This window comes from Triticum aestivum, chromosome 7D (assembly GCF_018294505.1).
Source record: "Triticum aestivum cultivar Chinese Spring chromosome 7D, IWGSC CS RefSeq v2.1, whole genome shotgun sequence".
In the NCBI taxonomy this organism is placed as follows: Eukaryota; Viridiplantae; Streptophyta; class Magnoliopsida; order Poales; family Poaceae; genus Triticum; species Triticum aestivum.
The window spans coordinates 165,447,677-165,459,945 of record NC_057814.1 but is presented as its reverse complement, the minus strand read 5'-3'; positions in this window follow the sequence as shown (position 1 = coordinate 165,459,945).

Here is a 12,269-nt window from a genome sequence, read left to right as displayed (position 1 = left end):
GGAAAGACCCTAAGCTTGGGGATGTCCAAGGCACCCCAAGGAAATATTCAAGGAATACTCAAGTACCTAAGCTTGGGGATGCCCCGGAAGGCATCCCCTCTCTCGTCTTCAAAACTATCGGTATACCTTACTCGGAGCTATATTTTTATTCGTCACATGATATGTGTTTTGCTTGGAGCGTATTTTCAATTTTACTTGCTGTTTGAATAAAATCATTGGATCTGAAATATTGAATGAAAAAGAATCCTCCCATGGCTAGTTAATTATTTGACTACTCATGGTTCTTCACTCATATCTTTTGGAGTAGTTTGTCATTTGCTCATGTGCTTCATGAATATCCTATGAGTAAATGGTTGAATAAATTGAATGTCATAAATCTGAATTTATAAATGTTTCGTATGCTTATAACATGGCGAGCAATGGCTTCACACATAATAAGTATAGGTAGTAAACTTATTGAAAGTTAGCAAACGTAGAATTGGTCACTTGAACAATTCATGAAAGAATATTGAAGGGAGAGGGATTTCACATATAAATATACTATCCTGGACATCTTTTGTAATTGTGAGCACTCATTAAAATATGGCATGCTAAAAGGTTGATGTTGGACAAGGAAGACAACGTAATGGGTTATGTTTTCTTATATCTGAAATAAAGTATATTGTCATGGATCGCCCAACACGTTGAGCTTGCCTTCCCCCCTCATGCTAGCCAAATTCTTTGCACTAAGTAGAGATACTACTTGTGCTTCCAAATATCCTTAAACCAAGTTTTCCCATGAGATTCCACCATACCTACCTATGGATTGAGTAAGATCCTTCAAGTAAGTTGTCATCGGTGCAAGCAATAAAAAACTGCCCTCTAAATATGTATGATTGACTAGTGTGGAGGAAATAAGCTTTATACGATCTTGTGATGTGGAAGAAATAAAAGCGACAGACTACATAATAAAGGTCCATATCACAAGTGGCAATATAAAGTGATGTTCTTTCGCATTAAGATTTTGTGCATCCAACCCTGAAAGCGCATGGCAACTCTGCTTCCCTCTGCGAAGGGCCTGTCTTTTACTTTTATCTCTTACCCTTATGCAAGAGTCATGGTGATTTTCACCTTTCCTTTTTTCATTTTATCATTTGGCAAGCACCTTGTGTTGGAAAGATTCTGATATATATATATATATCCAATTGGATGTAAGGCATCATGAACTATTATTGTTGACATTACCCTTGAGGTAAAAGGTTGGGAGGCGAATCTATAAGCCCCTATCTTTCTCTGTGTCTGATTAAAACTTTGAACCCATAAATATCGCGTGAGTGTTAGCAATTGTGAAAGACTAAATGATAGTTGAGTATGTGGAGTTCGCTAAATCAAAGCTCTGACATAGACTCTTCCTGAAAATAAGATGAATTGTAATTGTTTGATGACTGATAACACGGTTTGTTAGTTTTCAAGAAAGTTTATGATCTATACTTTAACATGTGATTAGCTTGTTACTTTATCATGAGAAGTTTTATGAGATGAGCTACTGTTATGACATGTAATCATGCTAGAAAAAGTGATTGGAATTATCATTGATCAAACTTAAGCACTTGCTAGCATTCACACATCATAAATTATTTCTTTTATGATTTACCTACTCGAGGACGAGCAGGAATTAAGCTTGGGGATGCGGATACGTCTCCAACATATCTATAATTTATGAAGTATTCATGCTATTATACTATCCTTCTAGGATGTTTTATATGCATTTATATGATATTTTATATGATTTTTGGGACTAACCTATTAACCTAGAGCCCAGTGCCAGTTTCTGTTTTCTCCTTGTTTTAGAGTATCGCAGAAAAGGAAAACTAAACGGAGTCCAATTGACGTGCCACTTGACAGAGATCATTTTTGGACCAGAAGAAGCCCAGGGAGTACCAGAAGCAGGCCAGAAGAGTCTCGGGCTGCCCACGAGGATGGGGGGCGCGCCCACCCCCCTAGGGCGCCCCCCTGCCTCGTGGACAGCCCGGAGACCCCCCTGACGTGAAATCAATGCAAAACTCTTCTATATATACCCAAAATTCCAGAAAGAAACCTAGATCGGAAGTTCCGCCGCCGCAAGCCTCTGTAGCCACGAGAAGTCAATCTAGGCCCTCTCCGGCACCCTGCCGGAGGGGGCCATCATCACCGATGGCCATGGAGGAGTATCCCGGAGGGGCCATCATCACCATGAGGGCCAAGGACCAGAGGGTGGAGGCCATGGAGGAGGAAGCACAAGGGGGAGAACCTCTCCTCCTCTCTTCCGGTGGCGCCGGAGTGCCATTGGGAGGGGAATCATCGCCACGGTGATCGTCTTCATCAACATCACCATCCTCATCTCTTTTACGCGGTCCACTCTCCCGCACCCCGCTGTAATCCCTACTTGAACATGGTGCTTTATGCCACATATTATGATCCAATGATGTGTTGCCATCCTATGATGTTTTGAGTAGATATCTTTTGTCTTTGGGTTGATTGATGATCTAGATTGGTATGAGTTGTATGTTTTACTTTGGTGCTGTCCTATTGTGCCCTCCGTGTCGCGCAAGCGTGAGGGATTCCCGCTGTAGGGTCTTGCAATACGTTCATGATTCGCTTATAGTGGGTTGGTGAGTGACTCAAACACAAACCCGAGTAAGAGGGATTGTTGCGTATGGGAATAAAGAGGACTTGATGCTTTAATGCTATGGTTGGGTTTTACCTTAATGATCTTTAGTAGTTGAGGATGCTTGCTAGAGTTCCAACCATAAGTGCATATGATCCAAGTAGAGAAAGTATGTTAGCTTATGCCTCTCCCTCATATGAAACTGCAATAGTGATTACCGGTCTTGTTAACAATTGCCTAGGACAATTCCACACACCGATCCACCATTATTCCACACTCGCTATTTATAATATTTAGTAATATATTCTAGCTTTATGATAACAGCACCTACTTTTATATTTTAGCTCTCCGTTACCATGCAAAGTTATCCTCTTCATACCCACAACGTAGTTTATTTCTCGTTTCTAGTTGGAAGCAAACGTTCGGTGCACGTAGAGTCGTATCAGTGGAAGATAGGGCTTGAGAGAATATTGATCTTACCTTTAGCTCCTTGTGGGTTCGACACTCCATACTTATCACTTCCACCTTTGGAAATTGCTACGATGATTCCCTGCACTTGGGGATTATCAGTCATCAAGAAGCCTCATTGACAATGACTATGACCAGGATGACGCTGAAGGCAGCCAAGCTGACGATGTAGAGGTAATTATTCTTTCCTCCGGTTCAGATCCTCTGCCAACACAGAAAATTTGTCAAGCAAACCGGAAAGTAAGATTTTCTCACCCCCTAGCTCACTTGGACCCAAACTTTCTTTTGAAGAAGCAGCAACACGAAGCTCGCCGTACAACCCGGCACAGCGGCCAGGTAGTTACCTCCGCCGGTTTACCGAACACTCCAGTCCGGAAACGTCGATCAGAGGTCTCTTATATTCCTGATACTTCTTACCCCAAGGCGGGTTGTTTCCACAGCCTCTTAATCCGTCTGATTCAAATTATCAGGGAACACCTCATTCATCCTCTGGCGAGTCAACGACCACACAACTTCCAACCCTCAAGACGGTTCCTGGGTGAGTTATGCTTTAATTTTATCCTTAATACATTATATTTGCCCGATGTATTGATCTTTATGTTTGTTCTCCTCAGTGCCAAGCCTAGACCCAACAAGAAGGCCCGGTTAAATAAACCGGCTGACGACAATGTAGTTATTGATCCGGAAAAAACTCCAGATCCGGAAGAAACAAATGCTGATGCCATGCTTGATGATCCGCCACCACAAGATTATGACTTTGTTGTTGAACAAGTAGAGGTTGATCCAACGGGCCATGCTGATAAAACGACAAGCCCGGTCCGAGCCACTGACAAACCATCAAGCCCAGTCCGCGCCGCTGATAAACCGTCAAGCCCAGTCAAGGCTGCAGATGACAAGGCAGATGATGTTATGATTACTGGCTTTGGCCACACCACCCCTGGTAATCCTGTTGCTTTATCAAAGCATAGTGCCAAGGAAGAGCTTTCTGCTATGAGCAAAGGCAAGTGGAATGCAGACTTGTCAAGCTATGCCCATCTCAACGCCCAATACATTCATTCCGGCTTCTTAAATCGTCCGTACACAAGCCGCGACTATGAAGCTGGCTTAGTGAACTTGATGAAAGAACGATATGAGGTAACTACTGCTTAACTCTGCATATCTGTTTCTCTTGTGTCCAAACATCCACTCCAGTAGCCCCCAAGGGCCGGTTTATGATATCAATCTAAACCGGGACTTTAGAATACCTCAACATTGCGCGTACCCCACACGGGCCGGTTTATCTTTTCAAGCTGAATCGGGACTTTTACCCATGTTACTTTGAACAAATGTACATTAGCCCCCAAGTGCCAAGAATAATACCTGTATTGTGCTCGGGACTTGTAAAATTTTCTGATAATCAAGCAAATAGGCATTAGCCCCCAAGTATCAAGTGTATAACTTGTTATGTGCTTGGTACTTCAAATATGTGCTGCCAACTCATGATATGTCTTGCTCTTATAGGCTGAGCTGAGCAAAAAGGAAGCCCAAACCGCTGATCTTCAAGAGAACATCAAGTCCCAACAAGCAGAAACCTCCAGAGCCAAAGATGAACTGACCAGTGCCTTAGCAGCCATGGAGAAGCTGAAGGAAAATTTCAAGAAGGAGCGGGCGGATTGGGACATAGAGAAAACCACATTGCAAAAGAGAGCTGAGGATGCAGAGGCAGCCCTTAAACCGGTGGCAGAAGAGCTGACTGGTTTAAAGCGGTAGATAAATGCCATGACCACTGCTGTGTTTGGTAAATATCCTCACTTTAAGTTTTCGACATATATTATCCCACCAGTTGCTGGTTTACTGATGCTCTTTATGATGCAGGAACTCGCATTACCCATCGAGGCTCTGACATGCAGAAGAAATTGAAAGCAATTGTATACTGGCGCGCAACGGATCATATGCACTGCTTCTCATAACAAGCCTCCCCCAACCTTGATCAAGGAAACCTTAGAAAGGTTGTCAATGTTGCCTGCCCGGTTTGAAGAATTAAAAAGATCGGCTGCAAGGGCAGGTGCTCTGACCACGCTAACCCGGGCTAAAGCATGGGTGCCTGTTCTTGATCCGGTGGATGTGGGTAAGGGCTATCCAAGCTTAAGGGAAGACGGATTAGATTTTGACAATGATGACCTTCGAGCCATAACCAGGGAAATGCGTCCACTGGCTTGCCAATTGGCTGAAGAAACTGATCTTTCACACTATCATGCGATTTATGACGTCAACAACAAACGGGTTGCTGCACCGACTCCTGATGCTCAAAATCTTATCCCGCCAATCCATAAGCATACCTATGCCCGTGACGTTGAACCGTCCACACTTATAAGCGATGTATTCCAAGCCCTAACTGGGATCAATTGGGCAACCATTAACTTCCAGCCACTGGATAGAGAGGAGGAAGGTGAACCGGCGCAAGATGATCCGCAGCCGTCAAGTCAGCCTGGGGACGAGTCATGATCCGGAGGCCGGTTTAGCCTTCTGCATACTGCCACACTTGCTGAAAACAATTATTCTTTTGGGCATTAAAGTGCCTTGTAATAGGCTAGTTCAAACACTTGGCCTGCCATGCCATCGCGCATATTTATTTTGCCTGACACTGTTAATCCGCCATGCTTAGGATATATTATGCTCATAATCCGTAGCGGTTTTATTCAAGCTGTTCCTGCATACAATAAGTTGGAAGTGTCCTGGTTGTTTACCGCCGGACGGGTCATGATGCCCAAATATATAGCCAGGGTTTATAACCAAGGCTGTATTTGAAAATAATCAAATATGAAATAGATGATACCTGTGACATTGAATCACACCGTTGGTTGGCCAACTTTATTGTAGTAAGGGTGATAACCCCAATCTTGAGTACTGATAACTCCTTCCATATTGTGCCAATTTATGATAAAACCATACCGGGTTGTGATAAACACCGGATTATCCATATATAACACTGGCGACTTATAGTCGAAACCAGACCGGGTCAATAAACGCCGGATTATAACTGATCATGTACTGGCAACTTGTAGTTGAAAGCCAAGCCGGGTCAATAAACGCCGGTTTATCATAAAAATATTATCAACCTCATTAAAGGAGAAAAAACTTGGAAAATAAAAGCATAAAAAGAACATGCAAGGCTTTTCATCGGCTGCCAGGCCAAAAATCGAGGCTTTTCATGGGCTGCCAGGCCCAAATCGAGGCTTTTCATGGGCTGCCAGGCCACTGAGTTAAACCATTTTACAAAGCCTTTTAAGATGGACCTCACATTAACCAATCGTCGTTTTAACTTTGACAAGTCCAGGGTCTATGAGATTGACTTGTCAAATGTTCGGCGGGTCATACTAGGATTACCTGGACGGAGTGGCTTACTTAAAGAGGCGGGATAACCCGGGGTTTTAGGTGAATACACCTGGCTTCCAAGCCTGGCTTGATAGCCTATTACAAGGGTGTAGACTCTTTTTCTTTGAGAAGCAAAGAGCCCCCAAGCAATATTTTGAGCTGTGCTCAGTGGGTGCCTATGTTTGAGTTGTGCTTTTGCAACACTCTCTTTGGTCCCTAAGTGATTTCCTGTTGGCCTTAAGCCGATCAAGAGGTGTAGCTATGGTTCGAATACGACCAAGCCCCCAAGTGATTTCCCTGGTGGCCTTACGCCGATCAAGAGGTGTAGCTATGGTTCGAATACGACGAAGCCCCCAAGTGAATTTTTTATATATGGCTTTATAAGCCGGATCAATGGGTAAATAGGAATCCGCTTTATGAACAGAAGCCCCATGTAATCACACATGATGTAAGGAAAACAACAAAGACCCCGCTTTATCTGAGGCTCCACTTTATTATATTGATCATAATATATACATTGTCATAACTATGTACATAAGAAGAGCGTGTGGCTCAAGTATAATAAGGCCGAAGGTGAGCGATATTCCACGGCCGGTGGGTCTCCTCCTCCGATTTACGTGAGTGTTTGTGCTCTCGAACATCGATAAGGTAGTATGACCCGTTATGCAGATTCTTGCTGACCACAAAGGGCCCTTCCCAAGGCGGGGATAACTTGTGCATATCAGTCTGATCCTGGATGAGTCGGAGCACCAGATCGCCTTCTTGAAAAGTTCTGGTTCTAACCCGGCGGCTCTGATAACGACGCAGATCTTGCTGGTAAATCGCCGAATGAGCCGCTGCAATGTCACGCTCCTCATCTAGCAGGTCAAGTGCTTCCTGTCGTGCCTTCTCATTGTCAGTTTCGACATAAGCCGCCACATGAGGCGAGTCATGACGGATGTCACTAGGGAGAACCGCCTCTGCCCCGTAAACCATGAAAAAAGGCGTGTAACCCGTAGATCTGTTGGGTGCACTACAAAAAAATACACTTCCGTGATGATACGTGTTTGTCACAGTAGGTCGCGTTTTTTGTCATGCATGTACATCCATGACAAATTTATGACAGAATCAAGAGAGTCATACCTGTGCTTCGTAGAAGTGTTCCATGACATTACCAAAATTATCATCACGGAAGTGTCCACTTCCATGACGATAAATCGCGCGTCACAGAAGTGCTTTCGTCAAGGGTGACCGACACGTGGCATCCACCGTAACGGAACGCCGTTAAGCTATCGGGCCGGGTTTTGGATCCGATAACCCGTTAACAGCCGCGACCAATGGGGATTTTCCACATGTAAAATCACCATTGGCTGGAGGAAACACGTGTCGGCTCATCGTTGGGACAGATGTCATCCACTCATTGGACAGAAGGCGCCTATGATACGTCGACACATGGCACGGCCCATCAAGTTTAAATGGGCCGGCCCAACTAAAGGCCCACAAGATTTTGCGGACCATAATGGGCCGGCCCAGCTAAAGGCCCACGAGATTTTGCGGACCATAATGGGCTGGCCCAGCTAAAGGCCCACAAGATTTCGCGTGCCATAATGGGCCGGCCCAGGTAAAGGCCCACAAGATTTTTGTGTGCCATAATGGGCCGGCCCAGGTAAAGGCCCACAAAATTCTTGCGGATCATAATGGGCCGGCCCAGCTGAAGGTCCATGAGATTTCGCCGACACTAATGGGCCAGCCTAGCTGTAGGCCCACAAGATTTTGAGGACCCTAGTAGGCCGGCCCATTAACTGGCTGCCATGTTTTGGGCCAAATGTCGGCCCATATTTGATCCGGTCCATTAATGGTCTGCCACGTTCCGGGCCTAATAATGGCCCATATGAGATCCGGCCCGTTAAAAGCCTCCCACGTTCTGGGCCAAATCATGGCCCAGATCAGGTCCGGCCCTTTAAGAGGCTTTGACCTCAATTATGGCCCATATCAGATTGGGCCCGTTAACTGGACACTATGCTTTTGGGCCCACTTGCTAAAGTCCCATTTAGTAATTCGACCTGATATTAGTTTTGGCCTGTTAAGGGCCCGTTTAACATTTCGGCCCTATATTAATTTCGGCCTGTTAAAAGCCCGTCATATAGTTGGGCCTAACTACGGCCCGGTTTGGATCCGGCCTGCTCGCAGCCGATATCTGATTGGGCCAAACAAGGACCGAGACAATTTTGGCCTATTAAAATCCCGTGATTTGATTCGCACAATCATGGGCCAGGGTCCATTTCGGGCTGCTGCCGGCCCGTGAGCTGTTCGACACGTTTTAGGCCCAACCTACTTCTCAGCCTCCTAAAAGCCCATTGAGTTTTCTTGCGAAAAGAGGGCCGGGGGTTACTCGGCCTATTAAAGGCCCGAATCTACTAGTGGGTAAGTTTGACGAGGCCCATGATGCGGATCATACATCGTGATTGCCTGACGGCCCGATTATGTACCATAATTTTACGGTTTGGCTGGTTTACTGCGAAGACAGGATATATATACAGTAAAATAACTGCAGCATCGTGAATAAGAAAAAACCTAGACTATACAATAAAGAAATTACGGCATATTACATCCACTGGGCATCAAAGTTCGCCACTATGATAATAAAGCACAAGCAGACAGCAGATTACATACACTGGGCATCAAAGATCGCCACCAGTGCAAATAAACACGCCGACAAAATAATATACAAAACCGACAACACTTCAATAGAGTTCAAGAAAGGTTAGCCCTGCTGGCGAGCTGCAGCGCAACCACCTGAGCAAGATGATGAGACTGCACTTGTTCAACACTTATATCTTCCTCACTCTGAAAGATAAACAAGCAGACAGATGACAGGTTTTGCACATAAAAGTATCAGTGCTGACAATTCATCACATTTCTTACTAGCGAATAAAGTGACACAGTTTAAAATTGCATTAACACAATATGGTATTGTTCAGGTCAAGACATGGCAGGAAATGACATTGTGAAGGAGTTGGCAGCTTCACGACACCACTGGATTACAGATCAAGAACTCATAAGTATCAATGGTTAGTGTGCTGTCAATTTATCCCATTTCAGATTGGCAAATAAAGAGACGGTTTAAATAATAGTAGAATGATATGACATTGTTCATAGTTAAGACATTGCAGAATATGACATTGTGTTGTAGTGGGTAGGTTCACCACACTACTGGATTACGGATGAAGAACAGAAGCATACATGCAGTGCAAAAGAAGATCACTTGCTCTGTATAGTTTAATTTACATGGTATGAAGAAGGAACTTGGTTGTACAACTGAAAACTTAAATTGAGAAGCACAAACTTTTGTTTATGAACTACATAATAAACTTTAAACATGCAATTTGATGCAAACACAAAAAATAAATAGCTGCTGGAGTCATGCCTAACCAAATATACACAACAAAGTTTGAAGGCTTGAGAAGGACAAACTTACATTACTGGTGAAGACAGGCTCTATAAAGCCCTTGTCCATGCTGATGGGGGGCAATTCAAGAAGTTTACCACAGAATCTTCTTCATAAGCATTGCCTTTATTCTACATTTTGTTAAGAGTAAATATAGATGTGATAATATACAAAAAATGGAGAATATTTAAGATAAGATGAAGAGTGATGCTACATAACCAAGTAGCTATAAATGTATGTGCAGCGATACAGGCAAAAGGCACAGCCAAGAGCAATGCACAGCTAAACTTCTTCAGTACCAACCTTATGGTAAGAGTAAATATAGATCTGATGTGTAGAAAATGGAGGGCAAAGGAAAATAAGCTGCAAAGTGATGGTACATGAACAACTACCTGTCAATATAAGTACACTGATAAACGACAGCATGTACTTACAAGAACAATGCAGAGCTAAAAAAATCATTGGCATTGGATATATTCTACACTAATGTAACCATTCATACAGATCAGATAATTTGGAGCGAACAATTGATAAGCAAGCTATCATGCATACTGCTGTCACATAATGAACAAGGTATGTATGCAAGTACAGTGATACAGGACAACAGGTACTAACAAGAGCAAAGCAGCGGGCAGCATATTTGCGATATCCTGTTGTTCTTTTCAAACCGGAATTCTTCTTCGAGCAGATTTCCTGCAAAAAAGATCCGTAAGGCACATGCGGAAAAGTAGAAGTTCAAATTGTCATTCGATTTCATAGACAGTACCTCATCCTGGGAACGAGACCAGTGCATAACAAGGTTTTTTTCCATTCAATGTCTTCTAAATTTAGCACAGGAGACTTCACCGGAAATTCGTTTATAGACTTGCCATCAAAGTGTGATTTCCTCAGGTAACACCGATACTGCTGCAATGCTTCCTTGAAAAGCACAAGCAAGCTTTGCTCGTCATGTCTATCCAGATTGACCCTCGCCTAGTTACAACAATGTAATGTAAATCATTGATGTGTTCGATCAGCAGAAAACAGGAAAATAATAACCATGAATAATAGCACTTACACGTAAGTTGGACAGGAAGATGTGAAAATGGTGTTTGTCTTCACTATAATCTTCCCATGATGGGAATATATGCACGTAGTCCCTAACAACATTGAAAGCATTGTCTTTTAAACTGGGAATAAATGGAATGGGGTTCCAATCTACAGGAATTGGCCGTCTCTGCAGTTGGGATAGGTCTTCGGCCAGTGGACTTGCTGTACTTTTTGCTGGAGTGGGATTTTTCTGTGGTACAGCTGGTGCTATGGCAAATGAAATCGGTATACCTTTTGCTGGAGTGCAGGTCCTGTGTGGTGGGGCTAGTGGTGTGGCCAGTGAAGTATGGGTACAGTCTGCTGGAGTCGGTCCTACGTTTAGTGTCACTGGTTGTACAGCCAATATAAGTGGGGCGCTGTCTGATTTCTCCGGCACCACCACATTTTTCAAGGACTTTGCTGGTGCTCCTTCAGGTTCGGCAATCACCCTCTTCCTTTTTGATGTCTGATGCACAAGAACAGCATTTGAGTGGAAAAACATGGTATGATGATAGATGGAATATGTATTGATAATGGATGGGCATGGCATCTTGAGTTATATGATGAGTAAACTAAGCAGATGGCGGTGCAACAAAGTAGAAGAAATGCAAGACAACATATGCAAGATACGCGCAATCAATAAAACCTTGCTAAATTAGAGCAGGCACCTTGATGGGTGAACAGGACAGGCCATCTGCCTTTGACTCCTCGAGGTTAGAATAGTCATTAGGATGATATTCTGAATAAGAATCAACAGGTGGGGAGCGTATGAGTTTCATTGCTTCCAGAATGGCACTCAATGCCTTGGTGCTAATTTTGTAAGTCATTGCAGTGTTCCACAATATTCTTCTGATGCGCGGATTCTGATATTCACTGTAATTGCATATAATATCTGAGAACCATGAAAACACAAATAGTTGTGAGATTATCTTTGTAATGCAGATGATATTCTAATATAGGGGCGCACCTGTAAACACTTGTGTGCTATCACTGGATTCTGATGAGAGAGCTCATGTGTGCTGTAATATGGTGCGTGCATTTATATAATCTGGTACAAGTACACACAAAAAAGGCTCCAGAAGTAAGGATAGCTGGCAGATGATAGGTTCATAATATACTATATAGAGGGTTTATTGCCAAACCATGATAACAAGAGCACACAACAACTAGGCAGATCATAGTGTACATTACAGGGGTACACCATAACCACGATATATAAATCGGGAAAGTGGAACTGGCTTGAAAATACGGTGTTGTATTGCCGCTAGTAATTGAAAGCCTATCGATCACGTACAGGCCAGCTCTATCAGCTGTTGACTGCAGATG